The 6,551-nt window shown below is 43.7% G+C and overlaps 1 protein-coding gene across 1 annotated transcript in view; it reads left to right on the forward strand.

The window, feature by feature from the left end:
- Positions 1-6,551, forward strand: part of CHCHD6 (coiled-coil-helix-coiled-coil-helix domain containing 6) — a 75,191-nt gene that overhangs the window by 67,879 nt on the left and 761 nt on the right. The window lies entirely within an intron of this gene.

Genomic DNA, 6,551 nt, shown 5'->3' on the forward strand with positions numbered 1-6,551 from the left:
CTATTTTGAGGAGACACCTCTGAGAATGCAGGAGCCATCCTACCATCATCACAGGTCAGAATGGCACCGGCTTGGCTACAGACACTCATGCTCGAGATCTCACTCCAGATCAAGGTACCACAAACATTTGAGATCACAGTCTTGGTCCCGATCACCATGGTGCGGCTCTTGACACTCATGGCACTTGGCGAGTTGACAGATTGGCATAGAAGATTCAAAGGCTAGTGGTCGAGACACTGAGCATCCAGCACTTAAGGGGATGCTGGAGCCAAATGAACAGGATGTTGTGGGGGGCTTAGATATGACACAGTTCACCTCCCCAATGGGATTGGATCCTGGCACTGATGATTCGGCATTGCAAGGAGAAGGTGCTGTGGATGCCCAGGTGGACACAGAACGGGATCCTCAGCAACCCTTACCAACACCAGAGAACGCGAAGGGGTTTCTGGACTTGATTCAGTGCATGGTGAGAGCATACAATTAGCGCCCAGAGAAATTCATGTATCTGACATAGTACATGATATACTCCAAGCAGACCAGTCAGCAACCTTGGTTCTGCCAATGTTGCCAGTACATCTGACAACTTTGAGGGAGGCGTGGGACATGCCAGCTTCACCACCGCCTGTCCCAAAACGCTATGAGGCAAGGCAATGACACTAGATTTCTAGTCACACCCCAAACCAAATTCGGTGGTGATCCACTCCTTCTCTAGGGCTAAACAGGCACATTATTTGGCCCCGCCAGACAGAAGGGGCCAAAGGGTAGACACTATGGCAAAGTTGATCCCTCGCCGGAAGCCTAATAAGCTTTAAAGATAACATCTTCTAGGTGGGGTCTCCCTCGTTCCTCGTTATAACGTGTCTACTGAGCATGCTCAGAGCTGAGGCAGACCCTGCCCCCACCCAGTTCCTTTTGCACTCCGCCAGGAAGTCATAGCATTATAAGGATAGTAACTAGGAGATGCCAGCTTTATTATTGAACAACAAAGGTAACCAACCAGGGGTTGAACTATACTTCCTTAACATATAACTGATACACTCAATCGTGCCCCTACTTAGTTACAGAACAGAATATGCAACTTAGTAAACACGTAATCATTGGAAAATGGACTTAAGTACCGCCCATCCAAAACTGGCATCCTTTCTAGCCTTTACGTCCAAGGCGTAGTGAGTAGCAAAGGTGGAATGGGAAAACCATGTAGCTGCAGCGCACACTTCTTCCAGAGAAACTCCCACCATGAACACTGTTGAAGTCACCACTGGTCTTACTGAATGAGCTCTTGGCGAAGCTGGTAATGGTTTGTTCGCAAGTTGGTAACCTAGAGCATGGTCAAGGATACCCACTTTGAAAACTGCTGTTTCAAGACAGGTAAGCCCTTCCGTGGTTCAGAATAACAAACAACCTCTTATCTTTTCTAAAACTGTGGGTCCTGAACAAGTAAAAGCACAGTCCTACCAACATCCAACATATGTAGTGCCCGCTGACTATCATCCACCAGTTTGAGGGAAAACGATGAAAGGATTATGTTCTGTGAAAGGTGGAAAGGCGATACCACCTTGGGGATAAATGAAGGGTCAGGCCTTAACACCACCCTGTCTGCATGAAAAGTCATGTACGACTGCCATACACTTTGTGAATACTCACAGTGCTGTGGAGAGTCCGAATGGCAATGCTCTGTACTGATAGTGGGACTGACCAACTGTGAAACGTAGGTAGCGACGTGCTGAGCATACAACCCCGCTACTACAGCAATTACACTGGCTACTGATCTGCTCCTGAGCCCAATCCAAGCTGTTGATTTTGTCCTTTAAAGCCTTGCATGACTTCAGACCAGGGTATCTCAAGGACCATCTTCTCCCATATCTTCCTGTCTGGGAATTAAGATCACAGGGAGAGGCCCTCCTGGCTGTCCCAGCAATCAAAGAAGCTTGTCTGGTGGGCTCACGTGGGAGGGCCTTTTTAGTGGCTGCCCCATAATAATGGAACAACCTCTCTAGGGAGGTGCACCTGGCCCACGCACTGTCGATCTTCAGGAGGCAGTTGGAGACAGTTTTCTTTAGAACTGCATTGAACTGATTTAGTTTTTATTTATTGGCAGTCCTAGTTGGAATTGGTAAGTTGTGACTTTTTATAATTGTCATTTTACATTGTTTTTATTGTCGTTTTCAATAATTGTTTTATTTATGTTGTAAGCCACCTTGAGTTCCACAAGAGAGAAAGGCAGCTAATAAATGTGTTAAATCAATCCATCATGGCTATTAAAATATTGCAAAGGAGTCACTGCGTACTTAATTATGGATAGTGAATGCCTGGCTAGTTCAGGGAATTTTCCCCAAATCATTGAAGGAGGGGATTATCAGACCTCTGTTGAAAAAGTCTACATTGGATACTCAAGCGCTAGCTAATTATAGGTCCATTTTTAAAAAGCAAGATTACTGAATGGGTGGTGGCTGAGCAGATTCAGAGGCATCAGTGTGATAAATCAGCCCCTGATCTATTTCAGTATGGCTTCTGTTTTATTCTGTTGGGTTCCTTGAGTCCCAGTTGAGTCAGAGGTAGGCCTTTCAGTATTTTAAGTAAAATAAGTGGCTGAGTAGGAATTTGAATGTGGATCTCCCTGGTTCAAGTCAAACACTCTTCTACTCAGTACAACACACTAGATCCTGTTCTGTTCTTACGGGAGAGGAGTCAGAGGAGAGAATAAGATGATGAATGTTTACTCCTGAAGAAAAGAGCATTTTTGAACCAGGACCTAGTCTACCTCTTTCAGAGTTCCTATGTCCACCATGGAAAGCATCTGATCTAGAAATAAGGGAATTAATTGGGCATTGGTTGGGGAAGAGGGTCATGTACTGAAGGTTATAAAGAGGGTTGGAACAGAATAAGGCAGAATACAACCTCTACAAGTACAACTCGGTGATGAACAAAAGTCCCTAGGAAGGGATGTAGTAGATCCCACTCCAGTAAAATTTAAGAAGAAGAAGAGATTGGATTTATACTCCGCCCTTCACTACCTGAAGGAGTCTCAGAGTATTTTATAATCCCTTTCCCTTCCCCTCCCCACAACAGACACTCTGTGAGGTAGGTTGGACCGAGAGAGCTCTCCCAAGAACTACCCTTGAGAGAACAGCTCTGAAAGAACTTGTAACTGACCCAAGGTCACATCAGCAGCTGCATGTGGAGGAGTGGGGAATCAAATCCAGTTCTCCCATATTAGAGTCTGCGCTCCTAATCACTACACCAAAATGAAGAAACTGTTCCAAAATTAATGGTATATAACTTTATATTTAAAAGGAATTTAAACCAATTAGGACAAAAATGAAAATGTCACTCCTCTCATGCAAGAAATCCTTCCATGTGTAGAAGCCATCTTTGTATCCAACCCATGATTTCTTGTCCTTTTGTCAGTAAAGGCAACGTGAACTGATTGTTTTTCTATGAAATCTGTCAGCATTGTTGTCTTGGAGAGCTTAACGTATGCTGCAAACATGATCAGAAGTTGTGTGTGTGTGTGTGTGTGTCTGGTTTTTCTAAACTAGACTTTTATTATTGGGCTATATGGGTTTATCAGTGACTGAGGACAGATTTTATTCACCGTTGGGGATGGAATGGTAATACTTCATTTGAGTCAAGTTGAAATGAATTTTTGTAGTGGGCATGAGTTCCACAGAGTTAAGGTTTCTCATGTGATAATGGTGATTTTGATGTGGGCACCTGTTCATTAAAAATGGAAATAAATCTCTTCTTTACTTTGAGCAGTCCACCAAACAGACATCATATGGCTACAATTCAGTCACTAATGACCTGAGGCTAAAATAATTAATTAGTCTTCCATGTACTCTCTCATTATGCTGTCATTTAGAGGCAAATGTAATGTCATACTGAGGGTAACTAAACAAGATTCGTGAAGTTCTTGTGACCAGTGCTTAAATCGTCTCTTGTCCCTGATAGTAAGTTCCTCTTTCCTTTATCACAAATAATATACATTTATAATATACATTTGCTGTAAGAAAAACACTGAGGTTACTTGAATAGACAGAGCTTTACCTTGCCCTCTCCTCTGTTAGGTCTAATGGTGCTTAAAGTTTAGAGTCCCCTTGTTTAACATGTGTGTGGTACATTTCCATTGGTGTTTTTCTTTTTAACTTCATCCACAGTCCGTTGATATCCATATCCAGAAAGAGTCAAGTATTCTTTCTTTATGTGTTGCTTAGTTATAAGATCCCTTTGCTGCTTCTGTAGTGGCTTATGAAACAGCTAAAGTTATATATGAGACTTCCTTGATGGTAACACGCATCGCAAAACTCATCCAACCTCATCTGCTTTTCAATTTACGCTCAAGTGCCGTGGGATGCTTGGGTTCGGTTGTAGCTGATCAGCCGCAGGTCCGGAGGATGGCACAGCTGTTGAAGGCGCATTTAGCCATTATATCCAAGCACAGATTTTTGATTCAGGAATTTCATGTTTCTGATTTCCTGTTCAGAATGCAGCGTTCGAAGAGCTGTCACCGTGGGTGGGATTTGTGTGTCTACACTTTGGATATCATACTGTAACTAGGAACTGGAAAACGAATCCAATTCTGGCATTTGAAATCCCTGATTCTATGTGACAGTTGTCTCCGTCGTGCTTTGATGGAGCCCTTGGCTCTGGATGAAGGGCTGGCCATCCACTAGACAATCATCTAGGGCACCTGAGGTACAGGGGTGCCAACCAGCTCTGTTGCCTCCACCAGCCCACGGTGAGGGGTTTGCCATGGCAAGTGGCAGCCCCTGAGGCACTCCCCCCCATCCCAGTGGGCAACTATGGGCAATCTGTTCTTTCCATCCCTCCCGGGGGGGGGGGCAAGACAGGCCTGGCTTGGCCTTCTTTCTTCTCCTCCTGCCTTGCTTCCTCACCTTGCCTCACAGGGGACAGCAGATGGCAGCTTCTCTGCAGTGCCTCACTGCCGCCTGACTGCCACCTTGCTGCACAGGGTGGGACACACACACAAAAAATCCTGTGATGTGAATACTATTAAGAAGATTTATATAATTTGTTAGACTTTATAAAATTGCAAAAGATTTTGTCAACATCCTTATTTGTACAATATTGTCAATAAAAAGTCCAATATAGTCCAACATAATGAGTACTTGGTATGAACTCATTTCAACTTTTACAGTCTTCCTCAGATGTAAGTCTATATTGTAAGGAGAGGTCAGCTTCTTAATCCAGCTCAATATTGTAATCGCCTTCATAATATCCTGGAATAAACCAAGTAAAAATTCATATGCAGTTGCATGAAAAGGTATTCATACTGTAATGATTACAGTTACAATATTGAGCTGGATTAAGAAGCTGACCTCTCCTTACAATATAGACTTACATCTGAGGAAGACTGTAAAAGTTGAAATGAGTTCATACCGAGTACTCATTATGTTGGACTATATTGGACTTTTTATTTACAATATTGTACAAATAAGGATGTTGACAAAATCTTTTGCAATTTTATAAAGTCTAACAAATTATATAAATCTTCTTAATAGTATTCACATCACAGGATTTTTTGTGTGTGTTTTCCTATTGGATACCTGTGACCCCTCTTGCTTTGCACAGGATGGGACAGCGTGACATGCAGCAGCTGCTTGCTATGCCTGTTGGGGGAGGCTGAGTGGTCACTTCTCTAGTGTTTGGGGATTGGCAGAATCATTTGCTTCCTAGGGTGCCAACAGTCCATGGGTTGGCCCTGTCCATGTCTCCCATGGTTTTTGTTTGCCTTTCTCTTTCATTTCAAAAGCCAATTCATAGTTGCAAAAAGTTTCCTTCTTCCCCCCCCCCCACCGCCCCCCTCCAGGGTAACTTCTATTATTTACTGTCTACTTAATTTGTTCCTGAGCATGTCCTACAACTGACTCCATGGGCGTAGACTTTCCAATTTTCCGGGGGGGGGGCTGAGAGAGCGTGTGACTGCCCCAAGGTCACCCAGAAAGTTTCCACGGCACAAGTCAGAATTTGAACCTGGGTCTAAACACTCTAAACCACTGCACCACACTGGCTCCCAGCATTTCATGAACAGGGAAATGCAGCCATGTGCAGTCCTCTGTTTCTAATGTCAGGATTTTTAAAAATCCAATCATTGTTATGCTTCTTTTACCAACTCAGAGTCTTCCAAGCTGGATAAATAAATCCCCACTGAGTCATGAAGCTCATTGGTTGACCTTGGACCCGTCACACTTTTTCAATGTATCCTACCTTACAGGGTTGTTGTGGAGATTAAAAAGGAGGAGTGGGCAGCCACTCTTATTTATTTATTTATTTCATTTGTTGCATTTATACCCCACCCTTCCCACAGGCGGGCTCAGGCTCAGGGCGGGTAGCACCAGAAGGATTGCATCATACAAAGCAGACACTTAAAACATTCAACTGAAAACAAGGTTACATTTTTCACTGGAGCTGCCAAGAATCAAACCTGGGCCTTCCCACATGCAAAGCAGTTGGCTTATGACATTTTCCAGAAAGTCCCATTGAGCGTAATGGGGTTCACTTTGGAAGGGGGGGGGAATACATATCAACAT

Source organism: Gekko japonicus, unplaced genomic scaffold (assembly GCF_001447785.1).
Source record: "Gekko japonicus isolate JY-2015 unplaced genomic scaffold, Gekko_japonicus_V1.1 scaffold69, whole genome shotgun sequence".
Classification (NCBI taxonomy): domain Eukaryota; kingdom Metazoa; phylum Chordata; class Lepidosauria; order Squamata; family Gekkonidae; genus Gekko; species Gekko japonicus.